Source organism: Bidens hawaiensis, unplaced genomic scaffold, assembly GCF_021521415.1.
Source record: "Bidens hawaiensis isolate Kalapana, Puna unplaced genomic scaffold, B.hawaiensis_p1.1 tig00013186_1, whole genome shotgun sequence".
Taxonomy (NCBI): Eukaryota; Viridiplantae; Streptophyta; class Magnoliopsida; order Asterales; family Asteraceae; genus Bidens; species Bidens hawaiensis.
The window spans coordinates 411,827-433,163 of record NW_027492112.1 but is presented as its reverse complement, the minus strand read 5'-3'; the positions used below and the strand labels follow the sequence as shown (position 1 = coordinate 433,163).

General features: G+C 37.3%; 1 pseudogene across 1 annotated transcript; it reads left to right on the top strand.

Moving 5' to 3' along the window:
• The first annotated feature begins 688 nt into the window (after window positions 1-688).
• LOC143543545 (UDP-D-apiose/UDP-D-xylose synthase 2-like) lies at window positions 689-20,921 on the top strand (annotated as a pseudogene). The gene is made up of 9 exons (XR_013137086.1): window positions 689-893; window positions 18,186-18,331; window positions 19,077-19,169; window positions 19,301-19,408; window positions 19,629-19,743; window positions 19,828-19,960; window positions 20,053-20,145; window positions 20,232-20,324; window positions 20,404-20,921. The product of XR_013137086.1 is annotated as a UDP-D-apiose/UDP-D-xylose synthase 2-like (transcript).
• The last annotated feature ends 416 nt before the right edge of the window (window positions 20,922-21,337 follow it).

The following is a 21,337-nucleotide window of genomic DNA, read 5'->3' as shown; positions in this document are numbered from 1 at the left end:
CATCGATCTTAGGGAATTGGGTATCATAAAACAATACCCAAGCTTCGATCCAAGTATAGGAATTAATTGATTATTTGTTTTAAAGATAAGATAGGCTGGTAACCTTTCTATCCCTCTCTACATTCTAAACCACCCAAATTATTAGATGTCATTCAAATCTCTTATGGAGAATGTTATTCGCAAGGCCAAAGAAGCCGGTATAGCCGAACCTTATCCCTAAGACAACATGAGCGATGGGTATTATGAAGCGTTCTTTGATCAAGACGTGGAACGAGACTTGTCCAAACCCTTATATTACCCCGGAAGTAGGCATTACCCGATAAACATACCCGATAGTCCACCAAAGCCAAGAGTCGAACCACCAAGACACTCCAGTTATCACCCACCAACCATGCCGATGTATCAACCATCCGAAATACCGACATATCATCCCTCAAAAATTCCCACTTATCAACCATCACAAAAAACACAAAACTATCCCACTGGATATTTCCCAAGTGCACACCCATCCTATACCTTCCTTTCAAACCGACCCGTAAAGGAAGAACCACAAAGCCCATCCTCCGACTGGATGCAGTGTCACTCCGACCCATGTCGATGGTTTACTGGGAGCTCCACTATGAACGAAGTTAACTCGCAACCCAACAATATCGAAGGGCCGTCCCGCAAGCCCAAAATGAGGGTAATGATGCCCTACGAAAGTTTCAAGATGCCACCAATGGAGAACGAAACTGCACAACCAATGGAGGAAGATGAACCAGAGGAAGAAGAACCCAATGAAAAGGAGGATCCCAATGAAGAAGAAGATCCCGAAGAAGATGATGAAGACCCTGTAGAGGAGTCCGAGGAACAAATGGAAGAAGAGCATCCTGAGAACTCTAACGAGATGACAAGCTCAATGAATGGATCACTCACTTCCAGAAATCCAAGCTACGGTTCCGTCGATCCGTATGTTCAATATTTTGAGCAACTAAGGAACAAACTTCGTCAAGCTTCCCACCATTTCAAGGGAGAATTCCTTCAATTCAAGAACAAGCCGATGAAATTCACGAGCAAAACCAATCCGCCAAGACCTACCTCTACCTTGCATCTGACCAGACTTATGTTCCGTATCCGGAGCCGAGAAACCATTACGAGATGGTAACGCTGGGTTATCGCGACCCACCTCCGCAGTACGGATACCCCAACATAGTCCCGCAGTCGTATGAGGAACATCTGGATCATGCATTGCATGAGACCGACGACTGGAGGAAGAAGGTAGATGAGAAAGATAAGAAAAAGCATAAAGGTTGAGAAGCACTCCTTCGTAAGTGCAAAAAACTAACGAAGGTTGTGAAAAAGTTCTTGAAGGGCTGAGGATGGGGGAATACGATGTGAAGCTATATGTGTAAAATAGTTTTTGTATGTTATGTGTATAAATAAAGAACGTATGAAACGTTCTCTTGTAATGATAAGACAAGTTATATATATCGTTGTAACGATATATATATGTGTGTGTGTGTATTATGAAATATATATATATATATATATATATATATATATATATATCAATGTATAATAAAAGAAAAGATGTCTTAACAAAGTAACAATAATAACGAGAATGCTCGTAAAGAAAAAGAAATGAAAGACAAGGGAAAAGTGTAACATCACGGGAATTTTGGGCCAAAAATGACAAGTTTCCAAAGTATAGGGATCAATTCTGCCAACTTCCAAACTCCAAGGGCTAAAATAAGAAATCTGTTTTCTTGTCTGATCGCGATACGCGACCGGTCAGTGAATGAGCCCATCGCGTACCGTGATGGGGCTTGGTCAAACTTTCTAGAAGATGTCAACGGCGATACGCGATCGCCATTGAGCCTACATCATCGCGTACCGCAATGACGTGGCCTGACACGCCTGACACCTTTTCACCATGTGTCCACACTTGGCACACCGGTCGCCACGTGTCCCGACACGTGGCCACACGTGGCATGTCGTCCGCCACGTGTTAACGGTGTGCCACGTGTTAACACGTGGCACACCGTCTGCCACGTGGTGACACGTGGAAGACCTACGTTGTGACTCATCAAGGCTACGTCGCGGTACGCGACGGGTACCAAGGAGCCGGGCGCGTACCGCTATGGGACCCAGAATATGGCTATAAATAGCAAGGTCCGGGTTTGATAATTTCACACCTCACAACCTGCTCTCATACCTCTCTCTAACATCTCTCTAAACCTCGAAATTCGTGCCATCGATACACCTCGAAAAACCGTGCCCCGATTCCTCGATAAACGTGCCATACCTCGATATTCGTACCACTCCCCAACGACGTCACGAGCAAGAAGGTGGTGCCGTTTTTACAACCCGACGATCACCTCGAAGTGCGTACCGAGTAGATTGGGTGTCTCGATTTGCGTGCCGAAGTGAAGTGGCGATCAAGGCGAGTGTTGAAAAGGCTAAGCGGCGTAGAAGTGCTGCTCGAGTATCTAGGGAATTATAAGCCGAGAAAAGGTAAGGCTTACTACCCGACTAAAATAATAATAAAATATTATAAAGGTTTAATGCCTTAAGTCGGAATTATGCTCGATGTTTATGGAAAGAAATTATATAACAAAGAAAAGAAAATAAAGAAATATGGAAGTGTGTGTGTGTGTATATATATGTGTGTGAAATATATATAATTCTTTGTTATGAATATTATATAAGTAATAAGGATATTCTTATATGATAAAAGAAAAAGAATACGTTTCTTAGAAAAGAATAAACGTCGGGTTTTTATAATAATCTAAAGGTTTATAAATATTGCTTTTAAAACTAAAGGTTTTAAAGTAAAAGATTATTGAACTAAAGGTTCATCGAGATAAATAAGACTAAAGGTCTTAAGCCGGATTGTATATCCGACTAATAAAAGTTATACTCGTACTATAGGTGCGAGATAGCAAGAAAGAGTACGCAAGGACGGTGTTGGAAACCGATCCCGATCAAAGGTGAATACGCCCCACTTTTACAAACTTGTTTTCGAATAAATAAACGTGTTATGTGTAAAACTTTACATGAGACTAAGTGTCTCTAAAAACATTATTAATAAGAGTAAAAGCCTAGCCCTCAGGCTGTAGTATACGTTTGTCTGGATCCTTACATATGTGGTAAAATTCGGTGGGCACATCGCACCACGCCTGGTCACGACCTCCATCCACGATGGGCCGAACCAAAGTATGTTCGAGTGAGAATGACCTTGTGTATATTTATGGTACCTAAGTACGTCGGGACGCTGCGGTGTCTTGCTGGGGTGACCTAGGTAGAGGCTCGAGTTTATAATGATGTTGTTTTAACTTTGTTATTCCTAAGCCAAGATGGGCCGAGGCATGCGTAACCCTCGAGGGGTAACAAAGTAAAAGAAAATGTTTTCGCGTCAGCATATTCACCAGCATTCGTTGCTGACGTATTTTTATAACATTTTGTAGGTAACCATGATTAGAGCTAAAGGACGAAGGCTCAAGAATCCGATGGCTTGGATAATTTTGTTTAAATATAAAATATGATGTTTTTGTTAAACTTATAAACAAGTAAATCAATCGAGACTTTTGTCTCGACTTTTGTAATGTAAATCTTTTACAGCTTTAATCCTTATATTTTAAAGTCTTCCGCTAACAATCGTAACTCTGATTTACTTACAAATGTGGTACCAACTATTGAGTCACACGCCTAGGCCTAAGATGGGGGTGTGACATAAAGGCCCCGAGAACGAGCGAGAGGAAGAAATTCCCGAGAGATATATGAATAAAATTCAAAAGATGATTAAAGATGTTGTTAGGGAAGAATCCGTGTTTAGATCTCAATCTAGACAATCTAAACATTCTCGAACTGCTAATCCTTCCGTTCATCCCTCTCTAAAAAACCGAAAAATCTCGTCTGAACCCGTCTCGTGTCGAAGAGAGTGTACATGAGTCTAACGGAGGAGTTAGACATGAGTTCAAGAAACTCAAAATAAGTGGTTGTTCGTTCAAAGACTTCAAATACTATGGACCGAAAGAGTTCCATGGTGACAAGGGGGCCATCACAACCGTGAGATGGCTCGAGGAAATGGAAACCATTGTTATCACGGGTAAGTGTTCTGAGGAAGAAAAGATCCAATATTCCGCTTTGATGTTCAAGGGTGAAGCGCACGATTGGTGGAATGCGCTGTTGATGAGTAAGGGAAGAGATGTGATGCATGGCCTGACATGGGAAGAATTCAAGGCCAAGGTGATAGGAAAGTTTTGTCCTATGCACGAAACTCACCAGATCCAAACAAAATTCCTTAATCACAAGGTTGTAGGGACAAACCTTCGGGAATACAACACTAAATTCCTTGAGTATTGTCGCCTTGTTCCCCAGCTGGTTAACCCTGAGTCCAGCAAAGTCACAAGATACATATGGGGATTACCGCGGGAAATCCGCGACATGGTAAGGTCTCACTTACCTCAAACCGCTGACTCTGCAATGGAGTTAGCTGGTTATTTGATGGGCGGCATGGTCCGCAATAAAGAAGAGGACAGGAAGGTGCCAACAACAACGGCTACTCAAGGAAAGACTGGAGGAGGTTCCAACTTTAGAAGCAAAGGCTTAAACCGAAACAACTCGACGCAGTGCAAGACATGTAGGAGATACCACAAGGGCCGATGCAATTTCGCCCCATCTCCTAAAGTATGTGAATCTTACAACCGTACGGGACATGATACTGCCAATTGCTGGAAAAAAGAAGATGACTTACTTCAATTGCAAGGAAATGGGCCATTTAAGTTTCGAGTGCCCAAAGAACAAGCCCGCTGCTGGTGGTGCGGGTGGAAGTGGTCAAAACAAGAAAGGAAACGCTCGAGTCTTCGTACTCGACACAAAAAGGGCCGCTGACGTGCCAGAAACCATAACCGGTACGTTTCTAGTCAACGACACCTATGCTAGAGTTTTGTTTGATTCGGGTGAGAATTTGAGTTTTATAGATTATAGTTTCTGTAGTCTATTAAACGAACCATTAACAAAATTAGATAAAACTCTAAGCGTCGAGACTGCTAGCGGTGAAATCATTAAGATCTCCGAAGCCCTTGATAGCGGAAAAATCCTTTTAGCTGGTTATTTGTTGCCTATTTGTTTGTTGCCCATGAGTTTGGCTGGTTTTGATATTGTACTTGGTATGGATTGGTTATCCGATAACCATGTTCGTATTATCTGCAATAGCAAAACTGTTGAACTTCAAGCCCCCGATAAACGAACGATTCGGATTGAAGGGGACAAAGACGCTGGCCAAGTTAGCATAATCTCCATGATTAGGGCTAAATGTTTGAATCAAGGATGCCTCGCATTCATGGTCTACGTCACTGAAGATTCTAAACCAAAAGAAATCAAAGACGTTCCTATCGTTTCCGAATTTTCTGACGTCTTTCCTGAGGAACTCCCTGGTATTCCTCCCGATCGTGAAGTAGAGTTTAGGATCGATCTGGTTCCCGGTACTGCTCCGGTCGCCAAATCTTCGTACCACTTAGCGCCAACAGAGATGAAGGAGTTAAAGAAACAACTCGATGAACTTCTTGAAAAAGGTTTCATTCGACCGAGTTCGTCACCTTGGGGAGCGCCAATTCTATTCGTCAAGAAGAAAGACGGTTCTATGAGGATGTGTATCGATTATCGTGCGTTAAACAAAGTCACAATCAAAAACCGACATCCACTCCCTCGTATTGATGATCTTTTCGACCAACTTCAAGGTGCTAGCTTATTTCAAAAATCGATCTTCGTTCCGGCTATCATCAACTTAAGGTCCAATCCGAAGACATTCCAAAGACTGCTTTCCGAACAAGGTATGGACATTATGAGTTCACGGTTATGCCGTTTGGACTTACTAATGCTCCGGCCGCGTTCATGGATATGATGAACTGTATTTGTAAGCCTTACTTGGATAAATTCGTTATCGTATTCATCGACGACATACTTATTTATTCAAAGTCAAAGGCCGATCATGAAATTCATCTTCGAACGTTACTTAAAGTTCTAAGAATCGAGAAGTTGTACGCCAAGTTCTCGAAGTGCGAGTTCTGGTTGCACGAAGTGCAATTTCTTGGTCATATCATTAATGTAAACGGTATTCAAGTGGACCCCGCTAAGATTGAAGCTATCTCTAAGTGGGAAGTTCCGAAGTCGCCAACTGAGATCCGAAGTTTCATAGGTTTGGCCGGCTACTACCGTAGGTTCATCGAAATTTCTCTCGAATCGTCGTTCCCGTAACTTCATTAACTCGTAAGAACATTAAGTATGAATGGGGAACGAAGAAACAAGAGGCGTTCGATATACTCAAGCAAAAACTCACCCAAGCACCTATCTTGGCTTTGCCAGAAGGTACTGAGGATTTTGTAGTCTTTAGTGACGCGTCCCATTCGGGTTTGGGATGCGTACTAATGCAACGCAAGAAGGTAATTGCTTACACTTCTCGTTAATTGAAAGTACACGAAAAGAATTACACGACTAAGGATCTAGAGTTAGGCGCCATAATATTTGCACTTAAGATTTGGAGGCACTATCTCTATGGAGTACGTTTACCGTGTACACTGATCATAAGAGTTTGAAACATATTTTTGATCAAAAAAAGCTCAACATGCCCCAACGGCGATGGATGGAGACTCTTAATGACTATGATTGCGAGATTGTCTATCATGAAGGCAAGGCCAACGTTGTGGCCGATGCCTTAAGTCGTAAAGAGCACGAGAAACCAAAAAGAGTTTGAGCGGTACGTCTAGAGCTTCAAATTGATCTTTTCGAACAAATCAAATCTGCTCAAATTCAAGCAATCAATGAAAACCAAATCTCTAACGAAAAACGAAATGGCACCATTGACTCGCTAGTCAAGGGTGATGATGGTATCCTTAGACTTGGCAATAGGATTTGGGTACCAATCGTTGGAGGATTGCGTGGGAAAATCTTGAACGAAGCTCACAAGTCGAAATATATGATACATCCCGGAAGTGATAAGATGTACCACAATCTTAAAGCAAAGTATTGGTGGAATGGGATGAAAAGGGATGTCGCTTCGCATGTTGCGAAATGTTTGACTTGTTTAAAAGTCAAGGCTGAACACCAAAGGCCTTCGGGATTGCTACAGCAACCCAAACTTCCTGTTTGGAAGTGGGAGTTGATTACTATGGATTTCATTACCAAACTCCCGAAGACGACTCGACAACATAATGCAATATGGGTAGTTGTGGATCGATTGACGAAATTCGCACACTTCATACCCATCAATGAGTCGTACTCTAAGGATAGATTAGCGAGTATATGTGTAAACACCATTGTTGCTTTGCATGGAGTACCGCTGCCTATAATATCAGATCGAGACAGTCGTTTTACGTCTCACTTTTGGAAAAGCTTCCAACAAGCTCTCGGTACAAAGTTGAACCTTGGCACTGCTTATCACCCACAAACCGATGGGCAAAGCGAAAGGACGATTCAAACGTTGGAAGATATGCTCCGCGCTTGTGTGATCGATCTAGGTGGAAGTTGGGATGACCACTTACCCCTAATGGAATTTTCGTACAATAATAGTTATCACGCAAGTATTCAAACCGCATCATTCGAGGCGTTGTATGGAAGAAAGTGTAGAACGCCAGTGTGTTGGTCTGAAACCGGAGACAATCAATTGTCTGGACCCCAGTTAGACCAAGAAACCACCAACAAAGTTATTCAAATTCGAGAACGACTTAAGATGGCACGTGATCGCCAAAAGAGTTACGCTGATGTCCGTCGTAAGCCGTTAGAGTTCAATGTCGGTGACAAAGTGTTATTGAAAGTCTCGCCTTGGAAAGGCGTTGTTCGCTTCGGTAAGAAAGGAAAATTGAGTCCTCGATTCGTTGGACCTTTTGAGGTACTCGAACGAATCGGCACTGTTGCATACCGTTTGCGACTGCCTGAGGAAATGCAAGGGATACACAATGTATTCCATGTTTCGAATCTGCGTAAGTGTTTGACCGATGAATCGTTGGCTATGCCATTAAAAGACGTTGAAATAAATGAGAACTTAAAATTTGTAGAATGTCCAATTCAAATTGAAGATTCGAAAACAAAGAAGTTAAAGAAAAGAACATTGAAAATAGTGAAAGTAAAATGGGACTCGCGTAGAGGGCCCAAATATACTTGGGAAATCGAATCTGAAATGAGAAAGAAATACCCCCACTTGTTCGAGTAAAGCAATCTCGAGGACGAGATTTGTTTCAAGGTGGGGAGGTGTAACAACGTGAAAATTTCGAGTTCAAAGTGTCGATTTTCAAAGTCTAGGGACTGAAATGGCCAAAATCTAAAGTTGAGGGTTAAAAATAAAAAATTATGTTTTCTTGACCCATGGCAGTACGCGCCCGGGTCAAAATAAACACCCATCGCGGTACGCGATGGGGTGTCTGACAAGGTGTGACACGTGTGTCACGTGGCACACGGTGGCAACGTCTGCCGCCACGTGGCAACACTACCGCCACGTGTCGCCACGTGGAGCGGCGCCTGCCACGTGTCAACACGTGGCAGGTATAGTGTGTGACTGGCCAGGCCTACGTCGCGGTACACGACGGGCCAGCCAAAGGACCCATCGCGGTACGCGATGGGATCCAAGTTTTTGTATATAAATAGCGGCCAAGGGCTGCTCATTTCCACATCCCAAACTCAGCTTTTCTCTCTCTCTCTCTAACATCTCTCTAAGTTTTATAAAACCGACCCTCGATTTGTCTCGATAAGCGTGCCACGATTTCTCGTTTGTGTACAACGTTTCCTTGAAGTTTATACCACCCTCCACCCACACTCAATCAAGAAGGTGTTGTTATAATGGAAAAGAATCTCGATAAGCGTGTTGTCGAGAGTTGAAGTTTGGCGTTATCTGTTGACGACCAAAGAGATTAAGCGGCGTTGAAGTGCTGCTCGAGTCCCTAGAGTTTCTATACGCCACTTAAGGTTAGGCGTAATATCGAATTCAATATAATTTAATATTATATTCAAAGCTTAAGCCTTAAGTCGAGGTTATACTCGATACCTCGATAAAAGAAAAGAAAACATAACAAAGAAACGAATGAAAATAAGATTATGAATATTGTTGAATACGTATATATGTGTGTAAGTATATATGTAAATATTCTTTGTTATGAAATATTATTTAATGAATAAAGAGTATTCTTAAATAATAAAAGAAAATGATTACGTTTCTTGGAGAAGAAGAAACGTCGGGTTTTAATATAAACTAAAGGTTTATAATTTACTTTTATACTAAAGGTTTTCAAGTAAATAAGAATTGAACTAAAGGTTCAATCGAGGATTGAGATATAAAACTAAAGGTCTTAAGCCGGATCGTGTATCCGACTGACAAATATTTATACTCGTACTATAGGTGTGAGATAAAGAAAGGGAAACACCATTGGACGGTGAGTGAAGCCGATCCTAAAGAGACAAGGTGAATACGCCCCCAAACTTTTACTTACTTTAAAATGAGTCAACTTGTTTTGTGAAATTGTTTACAAGGAACTATGTGTTCCTAAAACTGTTATAAATAAAGGGTATAAATCTAGCCCTCAGGCTGTGGTATACGTATGTCTGGATCCTATGCAATGTATGGGCATGATCTCACCACCCTTGGTCGTAGGATGCTCTCCTGCAGGGAGTACGACCGTTGTGTATATTTACGGGTACTTAACTAAGTCGAACGCTGCGGTGTTTGCTGAGGTGACCTAGCATAGAGGATCATATTTATAATGTGTTATTTGACTTTGTTATTCCTAAGCCACGTTGGGCCGAGGCAGGCGTAGTCTCGAGGGGTAATAAAGTAAAAGAAATATTTTTGCGTCAGCTTGTTCACCAGCATTCGTTGCTGACGTATTTTATTACATTTTGCAGGTGAACAAAGTTAGAGCTTGGAAATGACGAAGTACTAATATCCGATGGCTCGGATTCTTTTTGTATAGTTTAATATGGTGGTTTGTAAACATAAACAAGTAATCTTTTGTTAACAACTCTAAACGGGTATTTTATAATTCCCGTCTTTTGAATATATATATAATTTACATTTTCGATCCTTAAAATTTTATAAGTCTTCCGCAACGTAATGAAACTCTGATCTATTTACAAACACGATACCAACTTATGGGTCGCACTCCTAGGCCCTAGACGGGGGTGTGACATAAGATAACTTTATTTATGGGATATTTTTATTTCATTATAGAATGATTTTATTTTCTTTATTTTAATTTTTCTCATTACTTATTTTTTTTAGAATAATTTTGATCTTTCAACTTTACCAAGTTGCCAAATTTGGATCTAAATTTTGGGGGTGTTACAGGTACCAAGGGAAAAGAATGTTGGAGCAGATGCCTTGGAAAATTTAGATTCGTCCTTGAATATTCCAGAAGTTACGAAGATCCCAATCATTCATATACTCTCACCAGCAATAGGAGAACAAGAATTTATGGAGATAACAACTAACAAGGAGATTGTGCTTTGGGATCCATTATACTCAAATAATCAAGGATCCTGGATCCCTCCCGATTAAGAAGTTTATTCAAAATGGAGAGATTCCCGCCATAGAGAATCTCAAATCCTTCAAACTTAAGGTATCACAATACATTTTATTACATGATATTCTGTATAGGAAATCTCTTGCAGGTCCATACTTGAGGTGTATCGAAGATCCTGAAATTCAAGAGGTGCTCAAAGACTTTCACGAAGGATATTGTAGTAATCACACTAGAGGTAGAGCCCTATTCTCTAGGATTCTGAGAAAAGGTTACTATTGGACATCTATGAAGAGAGACGCCATGGAGTATTCAAAAAAGTGTGACTCATGTCAAAGGCACGACAACATTCTGCACCAGCCAGCAGAGCCTATGTATCTTATATCCTCATCATGGCCTTTCATGAAGTGGGGCATAGATATCGTGGGTAAGCTACCTAAAGCACCAGGAGGAAAAGTGTTCATGCTCGCCATGACTGATTAGTTCTCAAAGTGGATAGAAGCTGAAGCTTTTGTACAAGTCCGCGAAAAAGATGTGATATCCTTCATTAAAAGAAACATTATTACTAGATTTGATATTCCTTCATAAATTATTTGTGACAATGGTTCCCAGTTTATCGGAAAAAAATGTTAGATCTATATGCCCAAGACACGACGTATAACAACGTTGCTAAAGACATATAATCCTATAGGGTCGCACACTGAGCACAATTATCAAAAACATGTTTAAATGTGTTTAAACATAACCAACTTAGTCAAGATTAAACATATTATTATTTAGTTGAAATAATAATATATGTACCAAATTGTTATAATCATCATATAAAGAAAAAATAATTATATTTTCGATATATATTCAAGATAAATGAACATGCATATATTATCTATATAGATAAAAATCAAATGACGATGCCACAAATTTTTTTAGGATATTTTCTGTTGATGTTTTAGATAATATACATTAGAATTATTAACAATCTATTCATTTGATATGATGGCTCAAGGTGCCCTAGATAGACTTTGAAATGTGATCCATGCAAGTTCAATACTCCCTCGACACATTTTATTATTTTTGCTTAATCTTCAATATTTCTATGTATATATGTATTTTTTGATTGCTTGATAGTGTTTTTTTTCTTTTCAGTTTTTAAAGCATGTTTTATTTCTTTTAAATATGATAACTTGACGAATTATTTTTAGTTTTAGTTTTCGTATCCGTAATGAACCTAACTGATACCGATTAAATTTGCGTCAACTCGACGTTGTTGCGCCCGTGTTTTAACATGTTAACTTGACGAAATTTTTATTGGTTTAATTCTGGTACCATAGCAAACGTAGCGGACTTTTTTTTGTTTTAAACATGTTAATATTTTGATAATTGGTTATACGAGTGTCACTACTATTATGGGTGTTTTCGTGTTTACGAATTTATTTTTTAGGTTCAATGCATATATCAGTATGAACCTCACTGATAGCGACCACATTCGTGTCACTTTGATTTTAAGTTGTAAGTGTACCGATACTGTTTTGGGTGTTCACAAAGTTATAGTTTTTGATTTAGTACAGGTGTCGTGATGAGCTTAACTAATGCCAACCGAATTTGCGTTAAGCCGTCGCCGCAACGCAGCAGATTTAAGCCTAGTATATATAAATGGAGATTTATGTATTTCATGCAAGAAAAGTGTTGTACTATCTTTTTATATATACAGTTTATTTAAACATTGGTTTTCATATAAACTTTGCAAGGAGCAAAATTTCTATGCACACATAACATATATCTACTTAGAGAACATGTGGTTGAGGATAAAGGTGGTGGTGGTGGTGGTTTTTAAATTTAAAGACAAGTACAAATAATTGATAAATAGTTCACAATGTCATACTTGTTTTGGATTTGCAAACCGATTTGGTCATGGGTTTCTTGTATAGATCAATTTTGAAAAGTCAAAATGCTTATCATAACATACATTATTCAACACACCATACTCAAGCACGTGGAAGATCTTTCTATCTTTTGTATTGGGAATACAAGATATGTCTCTAACTCAAGACCTTTTTAACCACCCCTTTTAGTTCTTTGGTAGTAAGAGAAAAACAATGAGTTTTGATGTTGCTTCATAGCTATCGACAAAGAAAAGAACAAGAAAAGGGTTGCTAAAAGTGAGAGAAAACTTGAGATATAATAGGGTTAATTAAGTTGGTGTACAAGACAACAACATGAGTTGTTTTGGTTGTAAATTCTCTTCGTTTAAGGGTCATTTCCTACTGGTTTTATCCAAGTCTTTGGGGCTGTTTGGACAGCAGTTTACAACCACGTTTTGCCATGGAGAAGAGGGTAGAACACCAAAGAACTACAACTATGCATCTCTAATATGTTAGGCATGGTTTGTGGACCTTTTATGTGTTTTTGCTTACATATAATTGTATATGTATTTATATGAAGCTAAGGATTAGGTTCTTGAGTTACATATTACAATCTTGACGTTATTTTGGAGTTGGGTGGCTAGCACCACTTGAAAAGAAAATGCTCAGTGTGGATACTTGTAGAGCGAAGCTCCCGGTTCTTTCATCTACAACAACTCGATCTACCACTACGCTACAAAGGTTGTAATCTCTAACGCCTTATGGTTGTGAATGATTTCTTGAGTTACTTGCAAATGGATCCTTGGTGGGAGATATAAAATTGTTTTAAATCGTGGTATACGTTCACGCTTCCATTGACTAAAACTTTAAAACCCCGTGTACAAATCCCAGCAGTGGTATCGGTGCCATTTTTGCAAGTCTTAAGAAATATCCGTTAAAGATTTATAAATCGATTTTGTTATTTCAAACCGAAAAATATATGTTTTTCTTTTAAATAAGAAAAATGTATAATTTTTTAGCAACTTTCTTATTTATATATTTTGATATATTGTCACCATACACTCTAACGTGTGGTGATAACTAGTTGCTAAATGTCAAGATGATACGTTCATGTTTGTGTTGATATTTGCATACCAAGCCTTAAGACCTTGTGGCTGTGATATGTGGTTGAAATTCAATTTGGTTGTTATTTATTATTTCATAAATGGTATGTAATAGTAAATAGATCTTTAGTTTGTTTAATTTTATATATTATTGTAAAAAGTATCAAAACAAAGACATGCCAAATCAAGACGCTTATCCAACCCGAGGAGTTCATCGCCAACACCGGGTGTTGAAGCAAGTGGGAATTCAATGATGATCACATCGCCAACCCGAGGTCACTTTGTATTGGCTCACAAATACCTATTAGTTTGGCTTGGTTAAGCGTTGTTATTATTTGTGTTATATTGCGTGGTTGAAATAGTTTTTACCTGTTAGATAACGGTTTTATAAAATATCATATAACACAATTAACGAGTTTTGTTAAAATGGTAATTTTAAGAAACTCGTTTTTACATAATAAGTTTATTTAAAATGGTGATTTTAAAATAAACTCGTATCAACACAAATAAACAAGTTAAGAAAATAGTGAACTATAAAGAACTTGCAATATGCAAGAATTATTATCTCTATAAAGAATACAAAATTGAGTTTTTGGAATAATTAAATTTTAGAGTTTAAAATTTTATGCAAACTCAATAGATAAGAATTTAATAAATCATTTTATTAAATCAAAAGTTAATTTTGTTCAAATGCGGATCAAACACACGTAGATAATATGAGATATTAAAATTGGACGCGTTGTGAAATATTAAAATGAAGATTTAATAAAATACAAAACGACATAGTAAATTATAGCTTTACTATAATGTAATGATATTTAGTGCATGAAAGTTTCATTGCAAAAATGTTTTGTTAAAATATGATTTTACAAATATGTGCATATACTTAATGTATATATCAACCCTCATAAAACCTTAAGTCTATGCAATCCACCTTGAAACCACTTACGCATCATATGGGTGTCCTTGTAAAGAAGTGTCTTCGCCAATTACTTAGATTACTCTATAGTGGGGTGAGGTAATGCTCGCGATTTCCATGACCGTCTTGGGCCGACTATTGCATGTTTTTAACTTGGACGACTTAAGACTCGACCTCCGCCAATTATAAGTGAGTTGGCATAGATGGGATTATACATGCCAAACTAATAAAATGTTATCTAATGATCCTATAAATCTAGGAGTTGTATGGTTGATACAATTGGTATTCGATTACCTACCTAAATAGCTCTTACCTTGTGAGACGTGCCTTCGCCAACCAAGAGAGAGTGAAATATGGATCTTATTCTTTAAGCAATTAATGATTTTAATAAATGAAATCAAAGGGTAATTAATTATTAAAGGATTATATATCGAAAATACTAATAATTAGACTTGTCATATTTGTAGATATTTTATTCTACATTAAAGTCAATCGTCTAATAATGCGATGCGATCTATCCTTACGAAGGATAATTTATAATAACTTAATTTTCCTCGTTTGGTATTGTAATGTAACGATTGGTCGACTTATGTACAAACGGAAATTATGCATGCTAGATAATCTTATACTTTAAGACTGTTTGATATAAGCCCATAAAATAGCCATGATACTTTTTGAAACATCTTAATGATTTGATAAATAGCAAATTTGATAAGAACAATTTTCTGAGAGAAAATTACGACATTCAAACGTCAAAGAAATTATTATTTCTACATCAAATATAGCATGAAAGTTTTGATATGAAGAGGTTTTGTAAACATATTGAGTAGTTCAAGGATAATTTGTTGTGTTGAATCCTTTACAACTTATTAAGAGGACTCAACGTGTGAAATCAAAAAGAAAAGAAAACAAAAATTCAAATTAAAGGCCAATGACAAACTGAAAATGAAATGTTATCGGGCATCAAGCTAATTGTGGTGACAGTATAGCTGAATATGACATATGTGATTATTGTAGTCAATTAGTCACTAAAGACAAAACTTCAATCTTGTTTAAATAAGCTGAAACAAATGAAGGCAGTGAGACTACTCTTTCAGATATTTATGCGATAGAGCTGTTACAATTCTCAATTTATACGTATGCGATAAATGTTGCTTTAATCTACGTTTATTGAAATGTGTAGGAATCGAGAATAGTAAGAAACTGATATCAAGTTTTGAACTTATGCTTTCGTAGCGGAAGCATATAATTGTCTTCCAAGCCGAAGTACACTTTATTGTTTTGCAACTTGTAATGAACAAATAGTTTATTCTGTTAACTATACTTTCATTTGTATAAATTTGATTATTTTATTATGAATGTTCCTTTTGAGGTTTACCTCTTCATTAAAAGTCATATTTTAAATATTTATGTTTAAACAATAATGGTTCCATAGATATTATATACTGATCTAAGTGTGACTTCAATCAGACTGTTCTTCGCCACTGACGTATTGAAACTTTAAATAAAATAAAATGCATCACCAAACTCCAAAAGGATCGGATTTTGGAATGGGCACGTTGTCAGTTATTCGTATGCATATCTTATTTTAAGTCTCAATATAACTTGACCTAAATTATATAGTAATGATGAAAGGTTAAATGATACCATACAAGCAATTGTACTTGTGTTAAACTATATTAATTTAAAGATAAAGTCACACTTCAATGCGATTTTGACATAGTTGTCACAATGGTTCAAGTCTAGTTGTTGAGATGTGAACTTGATATACTTGAAATCGTTCAATTGTTTCCTAAATGAAGTTTATTTCAGTTAATGTATTTAAGTTTAGCATTTTGATGCAAGCATTTGAACTAGAATCTAAAGATCATCCAAATTTTAATTTGACGATGATTCTTATAGTTTTGTAGGATTGTACGATATTCTATTACGTGCATGTTTGTCATGTATCAACAAAAGGCTTATTGAATTAATATAAGAATTTATATAAATGAATGAGTTATATAATTATCTTACAAAGATTGTTTAACATCGTTAACCTGCAACTTGGAACTAGGGTTTGTTTTTAAAGATGAAATTCGGTGATGAAGGTATAAAGGTGAGGTCTTTACATGCATGTTATGAACACAAAAGAGGACCAAACAATATCAATACAAAGATGATCAATATTTTGTTGGGTGCTATGAGGATTTTAGGTAAAAGACTAGAGGTTTGAACTAGGTTGAGAAGAGGTGTACACAAAACCCGAATCCGTAACCGGACCAGAAATAAAAACCCGGAACCGGTTTTTTTAATACCCGAGTTTTTAATACCCGTACCCGATCCTACCCGTAAGGTACATATATGGTATGCATTTCGGTATTAAAACCCGAACCCGAACCGGACCCAATGTGTACCCGGTAATACTCGAAACCCGAACCGTTTCCATACCCGAAACCGGGTTTTTCAAATACCCGATGTATACTCGAAAAATACTTAAAAAATGCCTGAAAAAATACCCCTAAAAGGTGCAAACTTTTAAAATCCAATCTATTCCCGAATAAACCCAAAAAATAGGGTTTTTTAATACCCGAAAATAGGGTATTCAAATACCCGGTTTTAGAATCCCCGGTTCTATACCGACCCGAACCCGAACCGGGTATTACCAATACCCGATCATACCCGAACCCTGGTATTTAAAAAACCCAATTTGTGCACCTCTAAGGTTGAGTATGAAGTGATGAACTCGTTTTTCTGACGGGAAGATGCAACGGAGTACAAGTGGGACCCGCTTGACTTATTTTTTATTTTATTAATATTTTTAAGTACAAAAATACCCTTGATTTAACTTAAAATATCTATGGAGTTTGTGATTTGGACGTAATTGGCAAGAAGAGAGAAACTTGAAGGGTCCATTTGCATAAAAAAGCTATTTGGAATAAAGTTATATAATATTAATCAAACCTCAAAGACGATTTTGACACTTTACTCTAAATTTAAAGTAAACAAAGACAACTAGATGCTTATTTAAGCCGAATTCAATTGTGAAGAATATTATTTAAGGAATCATTATACTCAACATAAACTAACATGGCCATGTGGTCCATGTGGAGTCATTTCTAATAACAAGTTAGGAAATTTATAATCCATGGTTTAATAATTAACATCCTACGATTGTTAAACCGCGTGAAGTTTCAACTCCATATTTTAGAGACATGAAGTCATAAACGAAGCCCAAAAAACAAACAACAAATAAGCCCAAGTCATGGGCTTTGCATGCCCCTAAAATACGTTTCTTAGCATCCCTACTATCCAAGAGCCAAGAACAAATATCAACGTATAACCAAATTTTTTGTAGCCTAGTATTCGATCCACTTTAAGCTCTTGCAACCTTGATTATAAAACGGGTCATGTTCGCGGGTCCAAATTGAAATGACACACGCATTTGCAAGCTGACGGGAACACGAGCCATTTGACCCGAAATCTTATTTTATTGTTTGCTTATTTATTTTAAACATATTAATACTTTACTTTACATTTTAAGGAGTGACATTTTAATTATAAAATCTAAAATTAATTTTGTTTTTTAGTTTAAAATTTGAATATTGTGAGCCCTCTCAACAATATAATATTCCCTACCACTAAGACTGACGTTGACTGTTGTTATTACTCCAATTCTATCACAACACACACACACACACACAAATGAGGAGACGCAACAAGAAGAAATCCTCTGCTTCGTCTAAACCTAAACCTCCTACTGCATGGAGGTCTGGTCAACCGTTGCGTCACTCACGGAATGCGGGGAAGACGGCTACCTACTACTGCAAATGCATTTGAGGCTATGATGCTTCTGATGAGGCTGATTTCGCCGCACATGTAACCGGTGGTACTTGTATGGGTGAACCAGATGCTGTTGCTGCTGAGGTTGTGGTTGATGCTGTTGCTGCTGAGGGTGTGGTCGCCGCCGCTGACGGTGGTGCTGCCGTCGCCGGCAATAACAACAACATGAACAACAACAACAACAACTAGGAGGTAGTTTTATAAAAAGAAATAAAATAGATCGTTATATTAGGGTTTTACTTGAGATATATTGTGTAATTGTGACTGGATGTCTTTTAGTTAGTTAGTTAGTTAGTTAATTGGAGAGAGATCGAGAGAGACGAGAGATCCGAGTTGCAATTGTTTTGGTTGGTGTAATTGACGGAGAAGTAAATGATAATAGTATTACTATAGCCGTGCGCGTTTGATTGATGCTTAATGTTTTCTTAGTATTCGGTATATTATGTTATGGACCTAGCTAGTGATATTATCCTCTATTTTTGTATGTATGATTGATGAACGAAAACGATAAAAACTGTTTGGTGTTGTTACATAAATATTAATACAAACGAATTAAACACTAGAATATTATTGGAAATCAGAAATTCAATATATGTTAGGAAAAAACGACAGTTACTACAGATAATCATTGACTACGAAGACGTAATATCATACTGCAAAGTATTCTGAAGGTATGTTTCTTCTTTCACATAAGATAAATATATTGTTCTAGCTTTATTGTTGATTTGTTTCAATAACATCTACTTTTAGTGTGCTTGTTTGATTTAGACTATGCGGAGTAACATATACAACGAAGATCGGTGAGTTGCTACTCATTTCATTTGTTTTTTGTTCATGTTTAGACGATTAATCTGTCATTTGATACATACTGCTTTCTGTTTGTGTTTAGACTGTTAATCTAGCTGCCATCTGCACACCAGCGAGTTACAATACTCGTCCGCTTGACACAATTTACAGTAACTTCATCGATGCGCTCCCTGTGGTACGGTTTATGTTTCTATAGCTTTGATTTACGTTTTTGTGTATATTATAAACTATTCTACTGTTTTTGATGTTTGATTATATGAAGTATTCAATGATTAATGGATCATTAGTGTCATCTTCGTCTGCCAGGTCAAGTACTGTTCAGAGAATAACAAGTGGCTCATTCACTTTTCCGCTTGTGAAGTGTATGGGAAAACTATCGGTAGCTTTCTTCCCCAAGATAGCCCTCTGCGACAGGTAAAGATTCAGATTCATTTAACTTATTATTAATTATTACTAGTTATGATTAGTTGTTTATTAAAATTGTGTTTTGACGCAAACACAAATCAGGATCCAATTCATGGTAGTATGCTAGTGTGAACCTAGTTTATAATATTTAGTTGATAAGCATCTGTTCAGAGTAGTATATAACATTTTGTGGTAGTTAATTTAGTTAACGAGTTGCATCCACTTACAGGATCCTGCTTATTACATTCTGAAAGAAGACACATCCCCTTGCATTATTGGCTCAGTTGGGAAACAAAGATGGCCTTATGCATGTGCAAAACAGTTGATCGAGAGGCTCATCTATGGTGAGCATACTCGTTTTTGTCTCGTTTAGTGATGCACTGATAATATCCACATGGCATGCTCTAATTACATTCATTTCTTTGCAGCCGAGGGTGCGGAGAACGGTCTCGAGTTCACCATTGTCAGACCTTTCAATTGGATCGGTCCTCGGTTGGATTTCATTCCCGGGATTGATGGTCCCAGTAGGGTGTTCCAAGGGTTCTATCATGCTTTAGCAATGTATGGTTATTTGACTTATTTTCATCCATTTGTGTTCAAAGTTTTCATAAATTTAAGCCTTTTGATCTTATGTTTTGTGACAAATGTTTCAGAATCTGCTCAGGCGTGAGCCTTTGAAGCTTGTGGATGGCGGCCGGACCTTTGTTTATATTAAGGATGCTATTGAAGCTGTTCATTTGAAGATTGTATGTTAATGTTACAGGCTTGATTTCCTTCAAAGTTTTGAATATATAGAAATCATATTGTTGACAGTTGATGGTTTTATTCTCAGGAGAATCCTGCTTGAGCTAATGGTCATATCTTCAATGTTGGTAACACTAGCAATGAAGTTACTGTTAGACAACTTGCTGAAATGATGACCAAGGTAATGTAACATTATCTTTCACTCAAATGTAACTTTATAGATCAAAATGTTATTGGTCTAATTTAGTCGCTTGTTGCAGGTATATGCAAAAGCGAGTGGAGAAGATTCGATAGAGACCCCAACCATTGATGTAAGTTCGAAAGAGTTTTATGATGACAGTGACAAGAGGATTCCAGACATGACCATTATAAACAAACAATTAGGTACTTAGCTCACTTTATCCTTGTTTCTTGAGTAACGTTTCATGAAATCGAGTTATTTGTACTTATGATGGGGTTTAGATGGGGTGGGTTGGTTAATGGTCAAACTCCGTACTTCCATGAATTATATTGTTTGTTAGCCCTCCAAACGAACCGAATATTTAGTGAAAAGTTTGTTTGTGTTTGTTCGCTCAATAAAGGAACGCACAAGAACAGAGTTTTTTGTTCATTTAGATAGACGAACAAACATAAAACACCAGAGCTGTTCGTTCACCTCACGTTCATGAATTTATGCTAGCTCATTTCTGTTCGTTTATATCTGTTTATTTATGTTTTGTTCGTTTGCTATTCATTAAAATTTATATATTACTAATGTTAATTGTTAAATGATTTGAATCTCATATTTAAAAATTTAAAAACCTTTATTATCTTGTTTATTTTTCAAATATTGGATGCAATTACCATGATGCTATTTTCGACTTTAATTTGGGAATACTTTACTTCTAGTGGGTATTCATTATGTTTGTGTTTGATTATATTCATTAGTGCTCTTATATGTTCGTGAACTGAACGAACATAAACAAACGTTTGCTGAGATGGGTGGGGCCGAAACTGGAGTAACGTTTCATGAATGGTATTATTAGTTTTATAGAACAGGACATTGCAAAACCACTAGCTAACTAGAAGTGTGGTTCTGGTTCTTATAATCTGTGTGCAGTCCAGTCCTACTGTGTAAGAGTTTTGTAGAAACTGTTGATCATGTGTTGGTTTATTTCGTCGTGTGAGACTTTAATGTGTAGTAAGGGAACTCCA